This window comes from Tenrec ecaudatus, chromosome 4 (genome assembly GCF_050624435.1).
Source record: "Tenrec ecaudatus isolate mTenEca1 chromosome 4, mTenEca1.hap1, whole genome shotgun sequence".
In the NCBI taxonomy this organism is placed as follows: domain Eukaryota; kingdom Metazoa; phylum Chordata; class Mammalia; order Afrosoricida; family Tenrecidae; genus Tenrec; species Tenrec ecaudatus.
In genome coordinates, this window is record NC_134533.1 from 144,248,385 (window position 1) to 144,264,343 (window position 15,959).

Sequence of the window (15,959 nt, forward strand, 5' to 3'; positions counted from 1 at the left end):
TATAAGTTTTGCAGAAGCAGACTGCCAGGCTTTTCTTACGTGGTGCAACAGCTTTAGTTAGTTTGAACTGGTAACTTTTCAGTTAATATCTTCGAGAGCAAACCACATGAGCCAAACATCAGAGTGTGCCAAAAAACTTGTAGACATGGTTAGTCGTTCCATTTTTTTCTCCCAAGTACATCTTTATGTACTTTAGCGTGCTTTATCAAGCATATTACATGTAGTTCCTGACTCAATAGAGTTACATGAATTGCACTTATGACTGTGATTAGTTATTGTTGTTGTTGTTTGGTACATCATTAGTAATAGGAGTGTTGGTGATATAATGGTTATATATTGGCCTGTGATCTGCAGGGCCATCAGTTCAAAATTAACCACTAGTTCCGTGTTAGAAAGACGAGGCTTTCTAGGCCCATAAAGAGTTATTTATAGTCCTGGAAACTCTCAGGGCAGTTCTACCCTGTCCTATAGGGTCACTTTGAGTCAAGAGGAACTTGGTGTCAGTGAATTTGGGTTTTGGTTTTTATCTTTAGTAATATATACTACATATAGTAATGTAGTACGGAATTTGTCAGTGTTAGCAATAGAAGATGTTCTCTCAAAGATGTTGTGGGATCAGATTTATAATAAGATACTGATGATGAGACAATAATAATAAAAATTTAAAGAAAAAAAGTATTCCGCATAGAAATAACTTGCAATGGCATGGACCCTATTATAAGTCAAGGACTTCCTCCAAGGGAGTGGTTCTCAACCTTCCTAATGCTGCGATCCTTTCATGCAGTTCCTCGTGTTGTGGTGATCACCCAATGATAAAATTATTTTCATTACTACTTCATAATTGTAATTTTGCTACTTTTATGAATTGAACGACCCCTGTGAAAAGGTTGTTCAACCCCAAAAGGGGTCACGACCCACAGGTTGAAAACCGCTGCTCTAATGTATCCATTCTACTTGGTGAATACTCCGACTTTCTCAGAAGATTATTTCAAACCTCTTTAAATCAGTAGTATCTCCTTCTTCTCAACTGATTATCTTGATTTTTTTTTTTAATCAAAGCAGCCAGAAGACAACCCTTTGTGCATTCTACCTACCTTTCTTCACATCACTCTAGGTTACAAGATGATAACTACAGGTATAGAAGCCTCATCTTTCTCCTATGGAGTGGCCAATTTGCGGGGTTTTGATTTTCATACTATTGATCTTGTCATTAGCTATGACTTGTAATCTGCCTAATGACTGTGAGTTTTGTTGTTTTTTTCTATACTATTTCTTTCATGCTGACTCATAGTGACCCTTATTAGACAGGATGCAAATGCCCCTGAGTTTCTGAGACTAACTCTTTACAGTATCAGAAAACCTCCTCTTCGTCCCAGGGAGTGACTGATGATTTCGAACTGCAAACCTTGCAGTTAGCAGCCCAACTCATATCCACTACACCACCAGAATACCTCCACTATAAGTCAATATTCTTACCTTTAGGCAAGAAGAGACTAATAATTTATAGGTCATTGTGATTGGTTTCCCATTTCTCCCCCGACCTCCTCCTATCCTGGTATCGCTACTCGCAATATTGATCCGAAGGGGCTTTCTGTCCTGGATTCCCTGTGTTTCCAGCTCTTATCTGTACCAGTGTACATGCTCTTGTTTAGCTGGATTTGTCAGGTAGAATTGGGGTTACGATAGTCGGGAGAAGGAAGCATTAAAGAACTAGAGGAAAGTTGTAACTTTCAACAGTGCTACACTGCCCCCTGACTAGCTGATCTCCCCGCAGCCCTTCCTTAGGGGGATGTCCAGTAGCCTACAGATGGGCTTTGGGTCTCCACTCCGCACTCCCCCTTCATTCACAATGATAGTATTTTTCTTCTTTGGTGCCTGTTACCTGACTCTATTGACACCTCATAGTCACACAGACTGGTATTCTTCTTCCCTATGGACTTTGTTGCTTCTCAACTAGATGGTCACTTGTTTAGCTTCAAACACTTAAGCCCCCATATGTTAAAATTTTTGATAGCTGGCCACTTTCAGCTTTCTTCACCACATTTGCTTATGTGCTCATTTTTTCTTCAGCGATTATGTCAGGAAAGTTGAGCATCGCCAAATAATTTGATAACTGAATCAAGAACTTGTCACCTGTTTTTATACAGTGGTTGTACCAATTTAAAGTCCCTTCCGCAGTCCAATCTATCACCAGCTTTAGTTGTTTGGTATATTACTGAACTTTGCTAATATTATCAGGAATAAGATGATGGCTCCTTATTGTTTTGCTACACATTTCTCATTTCTTTAATGGTTAATGGTTATTGGTATCTCACATGTTTGTTGGCTCCCTGAAAGTCTTTGCTGAAGTATCTGTTCATGTTTCTTGCCCATGTTTTGATTAGATTGGCTTTTGACTGTCGAGGTGTTAAAGCTTTCTATGCATTATGTAATAAGTTGCTACCAAAATGATTTCCCAGGCTGTAGGTTCTCTTTTTACTAATTTGTAGAAATCTTTTCTTATTCTCATAAGTGTTTAAATTTTAGGAGGTCCTGGTCATCTGACTTATTTTTTCCTGTGTGTATTTTTGCTTATGTTTGTAGACTATTTTTTGCCATAAATTAGGACTTTTGTCTACTTTTTAATTGTTTTTTATAGTATTAGGTTTGTGTTCAGATGAGTTGTAATTGTCAATTAACATGGCCCTTCTTGCCACAATTTCTTTTTGTAATTCTTGACTTAATATGCCTGTGACTATATGCCCATTTTTGAGGGCCTTATCTGCCTCATTTGCATAGAGTTTCCGAGTTAGGCTTCAATCCATAAAGTTAGCAGTTCAAAACTACCAAGTGCTGTACTAGAGAAAGATGGGGCTTTCTGCTTCCACAAAGAGTTACAGTCTTAGTTACTTCTACCCTGTCCTGTAGGGTAACTGAGTCAGAATCCACCAAATGACCGTTTAGTTTTGGGTATCTGCCAACAATCAGGGTTGGGAAGTAATTAGAACCCGACTGTAGTAGAGGGTGTGAATCAGGTTTGATTCTTTGTTCAGTGATTATCTTTGATATGTTACTTGGCAATGAATGTAAGGAATGATAGCTATAGCTGAAAGGAGAAAAGCTACTTCTGGAGTTTCCTGGGAAAAACCTAGCTGATTAAAATTAGAAGGAGGCCAGTGCCTACTGGAAGCATCCTAGAAGAGGTCCCAGGTCATATGTGCATAAACAGGATATAGTTCAGGGATAGAGAATTGATCATTACACGTGGGTCATTCAAAAGGTAAAGGGGTTGTTAGCACCCACAGATCCAGGGACAATGGCCCAACATATGATCCAAAATCAATGGCAAGGAGGGTGTAGGAGGCCTCCTAGGGCTTGATCAAAGACAGTGTAATCCAGAGGAATCACTGCAACCCAAATGATAAACATGATTGTGGGACAAGGCGAAACTAAAAGGAAACAGAGGAAAGAACTAGGAAGCAAAGGACATTTATAGAGGTCTAAATACAGTCATATACATATCTACATATATATGACGATGGAGTAGATCTATGTGCATATATTTATAGGTTTAGTATTAAGGTAGCACGTGGACATTGGGACTCTACTCAAGTACTCCCTCAATGCAAGAACACTTTGTTCTATTAAACTGGCATTCCATGATGCTCACCTTCTGGACTTGACAAAGCGGGTACATAAGCAAAAGTGGTGAAGATAGCTGATGGTACTGGCTATCAAAAGATATAGCGCCTGGGGTCTTAAAGACTTGAAGGTAAACAAGTGGCCATCTAACTGAAAAGCAACAAAACCCACATGAAGAAGCATACCAACCTGTGTGATCATGAGGTATCGGTAGGATCCAGTATCAGGCATCAAAGAACAAAAATCTTATCATTATGAGTCAGGGGGATTATGGAGTAGAGACCCAAAGTCCATCTGTAGGCAACTGGACATCCCCTTCCAGAAGGGTTGTGGAGAGAAGACGAACTAGTCAGGGTGCAGCACAGCACCAATGAAACATACAACTTTCCTCTAGTTCTTTAATGCTTTCTCCTCCCCCCCAACTATCATGATCCCAGTTCTGCCTTACAAATCCGGCTAGTCCAGAGGATGTACACTGGTACAGATCAGAGTTGGAAACACAGGGAATTCAGGACAGTTAAACCCCTCAGGACCAATAATGAGAGTTGAGTTATCAGGAGGGTAAAGGGAAGGTGGGGGAGAATGGGAGAGCCAATCACAATGATCTACATGTAATCTCCTTGCGAGATGGAAAACAGAAAAGTGGGTGAAGGGAGACATAAGACAGTGTAAGATGTGGAAAAATAATTATAAATTACCAAGGGTTCATGAGGGAGGGAGAGGGAAAATGACATGATATGAAGGGCTCAAGTAGAAAGCAAATGTTTTGAGAATGATGATGGCAACAGATGTGCAAATGTGCCTGACAAAATGGGTGGATTGTGATAGAGTTGTATGAGCTCCCACTAAAGTAATTGATATTAAAAAATAAAAGGTGATGGGTTAGATGTTATTTTAATTCCTTTATTGATACTCAGTGTAATTATCACCAAATGATTTACCCTGCATGGGCCTAGTAAGATAATGGGGGGGGGGGGGAAGATATTACTAGAGTTTTCCTGTGAGTAATTTTGTTTAAATACCATCCTGCTGCATATAAAATAAGCCCTCTAAGAAGCAGGGCATGTTATCTTATCACTGGGAAAAAACAGGAGGTGGAGTACATCTGTCATCTGTTAGTTCTTTGGATTTTGTACTGAACTGCACCTACCACCACATGAGATATTTCCTCAAACATTTGTGACTTTCTTTGGGATTCTGCAGAGAATTACCAACCCAGAAACATTAGGGAATGTACATAAGGGAGGAATGGAGGGAAATAGAGCTGAAATGCATAATGGAAGAATTGGGCATCGTCAATCTCCATCTCCTTGGCACTAGTCTGTTATTAATTCTTCTTAAAAGACATTATTACAAAGTACCTTTTTGTTATTTGTGAGGTATGGATCTAGTTTCATTTTTTTTCTTTTATAGAAAAGTTTTAAATATGTAACTTCAAATAACTATAAATGGGTTAGCAATATTATAAGTTAGTTACATCTCAAGTATCATTTTTAAACTGATAAAGCATCAAAATTATGAAGTCTCAAAAGAGATCTATATTTTAGGCATTTCTGGTGTAAAGAGAGGCAAATGATAGGAATTAAATCTTTAATAGTAATTCTTAAGCTGCCACCTAGTTTATAGATCTAACCTTGGATAGCAATATTAGTGATCAGGGGATTGGAAATCATATAATCTGAAGCCAAAGGAGGGAATCATTTCAAAGCCTCAGTGGTGAGATTCTGGTTTGCAGAAGGCTGTGGATGTTAGTGGAATTTCAACGTACATTTGTGAGATCAACCCAGGAAATAAAGTCTGGTGATTTCCCTCTATCCAACATAGAGGGATGGAATGAAACAGCTTACCAAATAGAGTGCATGGGAGAGATGACTATAGGAGATCAAAATGATAACCTGAATTAAACGGGTAAAAGCTTGCCAGTCTAGTTTCATTTCTCTGCAAGTGCATATCCACTTTTGCCAGCACCATTGTAATGAGACTGTCTCTTCAATGTGTATTGTGGTTTTGGCCTTTGTAGAAGATTAGATGTCTACCAGTGGATGGAATTACTTTGGGGTTCTCCATTCTACTGGTCTACATGTTGTTGAACCAGTACCAGGCTGTTTTGGTCATATAGTAGGTTTTACTATCACAAAAAGCATGGCCTCCTATTTGTTGTCTCTGTTCGTGATAATTTTCTTATCCAGGGCCTCTTTCTATTTAAAGTTGGTGATTTGTTTTTCCAGCTCTCTAAAGAAGAGATGTTGGTGGAATTTGGATCAGAATTATGATAAAGCAACAAATCGCTTTGGGATATTCACAATTTTGTCTTCTCATTCATGACCATGATAAGATTTTTTGATTTTTCACTTGTATATAATTTCTTTTGTTTTTTGCAGTAGTGGTTTGTAGTTTCTTTGTAAACTTTTTGTAACTTTCTTTCAGTTTATTGCTAAACAATTTATATTTTGTGGGTTGTACATACATAATCTTTTCCTGATTTCTTATTCAGAGTTCTCTTTGTTGATATAGAGTAGTTTTTCCCAAAGTGGGTGATATTGCCCTCTGTGGGCGGTACTGGAAAGATACCTTCACTTTATCCAGCATCGTGGGTTATGTAGTACATAAGATTTTAATTGCCAAGGGAGCACTGATTTTTTTTTTCCTTCTAAGGGGCAGGTAGGCCGAATAAATGTAAAGGGATCTGACTTCCTTTTATATCTTACTTTTCTGTGTACTCTGCCATTTTGTTGATTTTTTCCAATATAATACTGAATAGGAATGCTTGTTAAAGGCATTTTTGTCTGGTTGCCATTCCTAAGTGGAATAGTTTCAGTCTCTTTCCATTGAGACTTTTGTTGGCTTTTGTCTTTGGGTATATGCCCTTAATTATATTAATTAAATTTTCTTCTTTTCCTATTTTACTGAGCGTTCTTGTCAGGAATGGGTGTTTGATTGTATCAAGTGCCTTTTTGCATCAATGATCATGTGGCTCTTTTTTTTTTTATGTAGTGGATTATATTTACGTGTTGCATTGGGAAAATCTGCTCTCCCCAAAAACTCTTTTAACATGTTAAAATGCAAGGATGTCACATTGGGCCTTACCAAAACCAAGCTATTTTTAATGACTTTATATGCATGCAAGAGGTGGGTAAATAATAAGGTAGACCAAAGAAGAATTGATGTCTTTTAATTATGATTTTGGGAAAGAATATAAAAATATAGCATGACAGCCATAATGGTGTAGAAGCAAAGAAGTTGAAGCTTTGTCTCAAGTACTTTGAACAGGTTATCAGACCCTCGAGAAAGACAGACATCATGCTTGATAAAGTCAGAATCAGTAAAAAAAAAAGAGGACAACCTCCTTTATATGGATTGATGCAGGCGCTACAACAATTAGTGTGGAACAAGTGAGAGGATGGTTCAGGCAGTGTACAGAAGGTCTCTGAATTGGAATGGACTCCAGTATACCTAAAAACAATGGATTATATAGACTCTCTTTGTAACATTGAACCATTCTTACTTACCTGGTGTGAATACCACTTGGTTGTGATTTTTATTAATTGTTTTGTTACATTGTTGTATCCTCTTGGGGAAGAAAGATGAGACTTTCTACTCCTTAAAATGTTGCCATTTTGGGAACTCACAAGGGTAGGCCTATTCTGTCCTCTTAGGGTCACTGTGAGTTGGAATGGCCTGGATGGTAATCTGTTTAATTGGTTTGGATTCTGTTGGTTAGGATTTTTTTATTTTTCCATATGTGTTCCTAAGAGTTTGGTCTATAGTTTATTTAGTGGTGTCTTTGGCTTCAGGGTTATGCTTGCTTCCTTAAATGAATTTGGGAGTATTCCTTGTTTTCTATGTTCTAAAATAGTTTAACTAAAATCAGTGTTGCCTTCTTTGAAGCCTTGACAGAACTTCCCATTATAGACATCTGAACCTGGACTTTTTCCTGTTCTAAGTTCTATTTTATTTTAAATTTAGTTTTACTGACATCTAATTCACATATGGTTTGGTAGTCTAAACATATTAAAAAGAGTTTTAGCATCATCACCACAGTCAATTTTAGAACATTTTCTTCTCCCTTGTATTCATTATTATTACCATATATACTCGTGTATAAGCCGGGTTTCCAGCACATTTTTATGCAGTGTTTTGGGTTTGTTTGGGTTTTTTGCTTTTGTAAAAGTAGGTGCGTTGGCAGACATTCAAGTTGGCTTATACTCGAGTATATAATGTAGCTCCCAAATCCCCTCCCTCAGCTTTCCCCTGCCATAACTGTAAGAAACTATCAATCTTTATATATTTATCTGTCCTGCATTGTATAGAGAAAAATTATATTAAATGCAAAGCCCACATAAATATATAAAACAGAAAAACCTTAATTGAACAGAAAATAATAAAAACTAGAACAAATTTAAAGTGGGTCAAAGGAAAGAACAAATGATAAGGTGTTCAATTTTAGCCTAAAGTGTACATTAGTCCACTGCCTAATAGCAAGACTATTCACATCCCTGGTCAATGGCCAGAGGGTGTGTACCAGAGGCTTAATCTAAGTGGGAACCCTGTAAATGGATTTTGCACTTTGAGTGTCATCCATAGCCTTCTGCAAACTGGGTACTCAGAATGTAAGCTCTAAGTTTGTTCTCTCCTCTGGTTCTGGATGTTATCATTTACAGTCCTTGGATTACACCGGCTGATGTGCTTCTTCCATGTTGATTTACTTATTTTTTTTAATTCATGTAGTCCTTTTGTTATGGATTGGTTCAAAGTTTCTACTTGTTTTTATTAATTTAGACAGATCATGTGTTTGTAGACATTTATTGTGTCTAGATTTTCAAATTTGTTGAATTAGTCTTCTCAGTATTATTATTTTTCAATTGGTTCTGTTTTAACTATAAATGTGTTTGTTGTTTTCTGTCCAGAAAATCCTGTCTCAGGTTTTTTTTAATGACTGAGTAATTATCTGTTGGTTAAATGTGTTATTCACTCTTAAGGTTTTATATACCAACCTCTTTATAACTTTTAAATATTTTTTTCTTCTTAATGAACTTACTGTATTTAGCAAAAATAGAAATTAATGCAAATGGGGATATGGCAGTGGTGATGTCCTTCTTCTGGAATGTTTTTGTGCACCGATGGAAAATTCAAAGCTCGAAGGCTTTCTCAGTGCTTATAATTACAGGGTTTCTCCATTGTGCAAAATGTCACAGGAATCCTTAAGGAGAAGGGCCACTGAAGGCTTCCATCACCTTTTGTATCCATAGAATCAAGTCACAAGATGTTCCCCGGATCTGTGCGTTTACATGATGCTTCTCTGGTAGGGTTCTTACATTTCAGTAGTTAATACAGAAGGCTTTTTCATATACATGAGTGTCATTGAAAGTAGGAAAGAAACATTTTCTAACATTCATTACATTCATATGGTTCCTTGGACATATTAATTTTTTCACGAGAAAAGAAAAAGGATGAAAGATATCCAACATTACTTACATATATATTTCTCTCCAGTATTCCTACTAAGATCTGTTGCAAAGAATGAAAGACTTCTGAGGACATTTCAGCATATTTTACATCAGTAAGTCCTCTGGCCACAGTGATGCCTTTTGTGTCTAGTGAGGTGTGAGGAACAAGTAAAGGTTTTCCCACATTCCTTACTTTCAGAAGGCCTCTCTCCATTGTGAGCTCTTATATGTGTAGTAAGAGATGAGAAACTAGGAAAGGCTTTCCCGCATTCCTTCCATTCATAAGGTTTCTCTCCACTGTGAAAACTTATATGTCTGGTGAGGTAAGAGGAATAGCAAAAGGCTTTTTCATATTTCTTACAGTCATAGGACCTCACTACACTCTGAGTTCTTGCCTTAGTGAGGCATGAGGAAGGTCTAAAGTTTTTCCCACATTCATTACATTCATAGCCCTCTTTTCACACTGAGTTATTATATGCTTATTGAGAGATGAGGAACCACTAGAGGGTTTTCCAGAATTCTCACATTTGCAAAGTTTTTCTCCAGGAAGACTTCTAACAAAAGGTTTCAGATAAGAGCGGCAATTGTAGTCTTCTCCACATTCCATATATTGATAAGATTGGTATCCAATCTGTGATCTCATTTGAGACGCAGATGTATGGACCAGGAAGGCGTTTCCATACTCAAGACATTTAGAAGCATTTACTTCAACATGAGTTCTCTTAGGCCTAGGACGATCTGCAATCCAGCCGAAAGTTTTCGCATACTGGTGACCTTCCTGATTTTTCTTTCCTAAATATTCTTTACTCTCATGAAGGCTTTCTAACATATATCTTCTCGTCAAGTTTCCCTGGCGGTAGAGCTGCTCTGTTAGGTCATGGCATCCATACAGTCCTCGTATTATGGAGGACCAGGAGTCATTATTCAAGGACAACCTTGTTTATTATTATTCTGTTGAAAAACTGAGTCCAGGTTCCTGAAGGTTTTCATCATCACATCTCTATAGAGTTTCCTCTGAGAAAAAAACAGCAAAGCCCATTCTTCCTGGGTGAAGCTGACATCAATAAGCATGGAGTCCATTTCCTTGCTCTAACTTCTGGAATTCTAAGTGAACGTCCTCGCTGAGTCTAAATGGCCACTTCAGGAAGAGGATGGGAGTGGAACCACACCCACCAGGCTATTCCAAGGGAGATGGCAACCGTCTACTCATCACAGCCACCCAGAGCAGCTGAAACCCTTCTTTGTGATGGCATGGATAGGCAAGGCAGTGTCTACTCTGTAGACTGGATCAGTTCTCTCAGAGGCATACCTGGGACCTCACACCACAACAAGAATGCGATAGAACATCAACTTAAAAAAATTTTTGGGGGGGATTGAGATAGTTAAAGTTTATTGTGCCAACCTAGCTGATAAACACATTAATTTATCTAACATCTCCATATTGATTCCTTTAACAATAATTTGAAATAGTCCTTCCCTTTGTAAAATTTCCCTCATTAAATCTTTAAATATTTTGTTGTACCTTCAGAACATATTTGTTGTCTGAGTATCTCTACAAACTGCTACCATTTTAATCCCAGCCAGCATCATCAGTTCACTGAAATAATCAAGGCCACAACTTTAGAATTGTCATTCTAAAATTTTGACAAACTACTTTCATCTCAAGTGCAGTGTCTTTTATATTGGTTACCTCTTTGCTTCTGCTTTGACTCTTCCATTATATGTTCACCTCTTACCCACAGCAGACCCTCCGGTAGTTCTCACCTCACGTAGGTTTAATTCTGGAATCCTAACCTGAGCCTACGCTACTAAATAATGATTTTGTAATCTGAGTTTCCTTTTCTACCTTTATCCTCCTATCTCTATACCTTTCATAAATGCTATCCTCGTAATAAGTGATGTATAACCTTTAGAGTTTTTATGTCTTATCCTTGGAACATTGTTTTGTTTATGCCTTTATTTTATGCTCAGATTGTCAATTCTTCAGAGAAATTCCCTGGCTAACCATCTAAATACCACCACTCTCTAACATTATTACCGGACTTAAATTTTTTTTTTAGAACATTAAAGTTAACTGGCATACACACATCCTACCCCCCACCCTCGATGTTATCTTTTTGATTATTGTCTTATCTTTCTCACTAGAATGGTATTGCTTCTGAGGACATGGCAGGTACTTTGGCTTCTTGATATTGTTTTCTTCCTATCACCTAGAATTTTACTCATTATCTGGGAGCTTGATAGAGTAATGGAGGAATACTAAAGCATTATTTGAACTATCTGTGGTAGAAGAGCAGTTTTAAATTATATCTCATGAAAATTAAATATTGTTACTAGATTCAACTGACAGGCTGTTAAAACTTTCCTAAATACTTTTAAGTTTTGTACTTACCTAATCAAATTGATAAGAAACAGTTTTCAGTTAACACCTATTTACAAAAAAACCCACGCTGTAATACCATACTACTGAAACCTATTCACCATTTTGTACTCATCAATTAAATTGTGAGAGCTAATGATGCACTTTTTTCCCTTGGTGTTCAAGGAGAAGCCTCTGCAAAGCTCATGTCACAATATCAAGGCTGAATTTCTGTACACATAAGAGCATGTTAATTTTAAAATGGTACTGTGTGCTAGTAATGTCAGTAAGATATAATAAGTAATCACTATATATAGGAATCATTCCTTTGCAATGTACTTCCAAACTTTTTGAAGTCTCTTCAATATGTTGGTAAATGAAATGAAAATTTAAATGAACTTTAAATTCAAGAAAGCTCTACCTCACTTTCTTCTGGCAAAGTCCAGATTAGCACCAATGTTGGTGCTAATTGTAACAATTTTCAGTATTTTCATTTAGAAATCTAAATATATATGCTTAATTAAGCTTGGTTTAGATTCACTTTGCTCACATGGGAAAATTGAATACTCCAAATTCCTTCTTTCCACCTATTATTTTTTTTTTCCACCTATTATTTTTATAGAGTAATTTTTAAGTATTTAAAATATGTTTAACCTTCATTGTAATAGTTAAATATCCTGACAATACACAAAACTGTAAAGTTACGAGCTTGCATTTTGAGACACAGAATATTTTTTTAACATGACATTTACTTTTATTTTAAGGGGTTTTTTATTTTTTAATCTTTTTATTGGGGCTCATAAGGCTCTTATCACAATCTGTACATACATCAATTGAGCAAAGCACCCTTATACATTCATTGCACTCGTCACTCTCATAATTCACCTTCCACTTGGGTTCCTGGGATCAGCTCGGTTTCCCTTTTTTTCCTCCCATCCCCCTCACTCCCCAATCCCACCCCTGGTCCCTTGATAGTTTATAAATAATTATTATATCTTATCTTACACTCCCCGGCGTCTCCCCTCACCCGCCTCCCCATTGCCCATCTCCCAGAGAGGAGATTACACATAGATCTCCGAGATCGGTTCTCCCTTTCTACACGTCCTTCTCTCCTGGGAGACACAGAATACTTTACAGTTTATTTAGACATTGTATTGCAGGAAAAGAAACATTCATGTTGAAGTTCTTTCCTAAATGGTCATACACTTTAAAATTTTTTTACAATTTTTTTAATCTAAACCTTTTTTATAGGGCAACCGCAATTGCTTAGTGTGGATTTGACAAAAATGTAGGTACATTTTCAGAATAGCAAACTGATTACCTGTCTGTGTGTGTTTTATGTAAAAGAAAAATACTATATATATATATATATATATATATGTAAACTTTTAAATAAGCGTGAAGCTCTGTTTTGTCAACATAGCCTCCTCATATGTGCACACACTTCTAAAGGTGGTTTTGCCATCCCTTCTGAACCCTTCCAGAAATAATTTGGCACTCTTCAGTTTATACCACATGAAACTAGCAGTTTGAACATTTATCAAATAATAGGTTATTTTAATAGTTTTTGCATTTAGAGAACAAAAAAAAGGTCTCTTAGGGTAAGAACAGGTCTGTAGGGAGGTTGGAATGAGGTTTCCTTTGCTACCTTCCTGAATGGGCAGGTGTATTAACAAACAAACAAACAGAAAAAAGCTCTGCTCAGGGACCTTTAATAGTATGCATTTTCCCATTTGTCAATCCATCAGGCAACTCTCTCTGAGTTAGTGCACACAGTGGCATCGCCTGGGAAAGTTCTCTTTAGTCACAGTGCATTTTTTCATAAAAGCTGTTTCACTTGAAACTAACTTTTTGTGATGACCGAATTAAGAGAACTGTATGCGACTGAAATTATGTTTGCTGTTTGGGGAAAATGCCACAAAAACGGTTGTGATGTTGAACACAGGACAGTGCTATGTGAAAAAAAATAAAGTGCATGAGGGGTTTGCTCATTTCAAAAAAAGGTGAAATGTCGATTGATGACAAACTTCATTCTGGATGTCCTTCAACTGGTTTTGCCTCCAAGACAATTCACCTGCTCACGCAGCCTTCTCAGTATATCCGTTTTGCCCCCCCCCAAAAAAAGCATGCTTAAAAATAAGAAAACAAAAGAGCACACCTCGGCCCACGCATCTTTCACTTGACCTTGTACTGTGCTACTTCTTGAAAAGAGCTATGAAAGGACAGCGATTTGACAACATAGAAGAGGGAGAAAAAAATGAGGTGCTGTGCTGTCAGCCATCCAAACAGATGAGTTTGCAAAATATTTCCAAGAATGGAATTGCATTAAGTGTAATGAGGAGTAAGTTACTATTGAGGTTCTTTTGTTTTGATAGGGTTGATTTGTAAAAAAAAAAAATAATAATAATAATACATAGCTTTGGAACAAATTCTGGGATTTTTAGGGTACCACCTTGTATTTGCATTTTTTCCCAAAGTACTTATGTTTTATGTTTTTTAACTTAATATTCACATATGTAGAAGCTTAGCTTACAAGAGAAAATATACAAATATTGTTATTGTTTAACAATGTTTTCTACACTTTTTCATATAAATATAGATGGAGAAATATAAGGTTTATGTCATTTCTGTTTTTAAAAGAACTTGAAATAGAAATTTGAAAATATTTAACAGAATATACAAATACAAGTGTATACTTCAGAATACTTTTATGTTGTGACTGGCAAATGTAGGTTGATTGGAAGTTTCTAGAACTTTCGTTTTAATGAACTTTATGATTGTCCAGTATTTCAGTAGTTGTAGGTGGTGCCCCTCACGGTGAAGAGGAACACCAGGCTATGATCATCTTTGGAGCTAAATATCAAAAAATTGATCAGTTTGCATGGCAGGCATAGTTGCAGTTGCCAGGCAACCCAGCTTTGAGAAAGATCTAGGTTCCCCACAGCATCCAGCAAGTGCCCTCCCACACTGCCATGATGCCTTGAAGCTATGGTTCTCAAACTTCCTAATGCCTTGACCCTTTAATATCTCATGTTGTGGTGACCCAAACCATAAAACTATTTCCGTTGCTACTTAGGAACTATAATTTTGCTACTATTGTAAATCAGGTGACAGCTGTAAAAGTGTTGTTTGACCTCCAGCGGGGTCACGACCTCCAGCTTGAGAGCTGCTGCCCTAAAGAAAAGTAAGCTCTGAGGAAGGGCTGGTGAATGAGGGGTCGAAGAGGAGATCAGCGAGTTGTCAGTGAAACCTACGTCTGCACAAATGAGATAAGCCAAAAAGGGCAGCAGGAAATGTTCTATAAATCTTTAGACAAAAAGTGCAAGTATATGGGAACAGGGGAATAAAGAGAAAACAGGTTAAAGTAGCTAACCAAGAAACTAAAGAATGTTTACCTGCAAAAAATGGAGAAATGAAAAACGAGGAAGTCCAGCCTGTGATGCAGTGCGAGAAAAAGAAACAAAGTTTGATTGTTGTTTATGTACCATGTTTTATCAACGGGCCAGTCTTGTACAAAACAGAGGAATGTTTTTATCAACTATTTTGTAAATGCAAGTTTTTTATTTGCTTTAGAAACATTTTTAAGGAAGAGGAAATCCCACTTCGAACCATTTTTTTAAATTGCAAATGCTTTCTTTTTAAGATGTGAAATCATTTACTGATTGTCTCTTTTTTTGGTACACCCAGAAAATAGTGGGATTATGAATTGTAGGAAGATTTGACTCTCTTGGTTGTCAACATAACATTCCTTGGGATGGGGATAGAATAGTTTTTCTATTCCTAATACAAAACATGCATAATGGTAATTTGGAGTCACTGTTATGTATTTATGTGACTGGAACATTTTAATTTTTATTTCTATGTTTGTTTTTAAAAACAGAATTGTGTCTGAAACATTTCTGTAATCATGGCTTTCTAGTCAAAACTACGTGTATTCTGTAACACCTTGGGTTGTGGTCTTCCAATTTTCCTGATAATTGATTTATGTGCTGTGAAAGGTTGAGAGTGTAGTATGTGACATTAAATTGTGAATTAATGGTACTTGATAATCTCTTTTTTTTAAATTACGCCAAATTTAAAGCTGGAAAGTCACTGGAATTTGGAAGCTAATTGTACCATGCCATTTTAGGATTTTGTTATTCACCTTTAAGAATTGTATACAAATTATTTCATAATCTCTCTGTACTGATCTCAAAACAACCAATAAAATGCCAGTTATTAAAAAAAGTCACAACTTGACTTTAGCATTTCACGTACTTGTGATATTTTCATAATATTAACAAAGTAGTTGTATGTATAGGTATGGTGGTCCCAGAAAATTTAGGCTTGAATAGTATTTGCTTATTCCGGTGCCTATATTTGAGGATAAAGAAGAGTTGTTGAAGAAGCTGCTTAAAACTGTCCTATATGTAATTAGTATCAAAGATGTTTTTACATGTGTCTCAGCAGGCCAAGCTTTAAGAGCACTCAGGATGAGAAAATTGAGTTGCAAACCAATAAGATGGGGGTTTTTTCTGTTTATTTATTTAAAT

At 36.7% G+C, this 15,959-nt stretch overlaps 1 protein-coding gene across 3 annotated transcripts in view; it reads left to right on the top strand.

Moving 5' to 3' along the window:
- The window catches only part of STAG1 (STAG1 cohesin complex component), a 390,900-nt gene that overhangs the window by 237,185 nt on the left and 137,756 nt on the right, over positions 1-15,959 (top strand). The gene's annotated exons all lie outside the window — the stretch shown is intronic.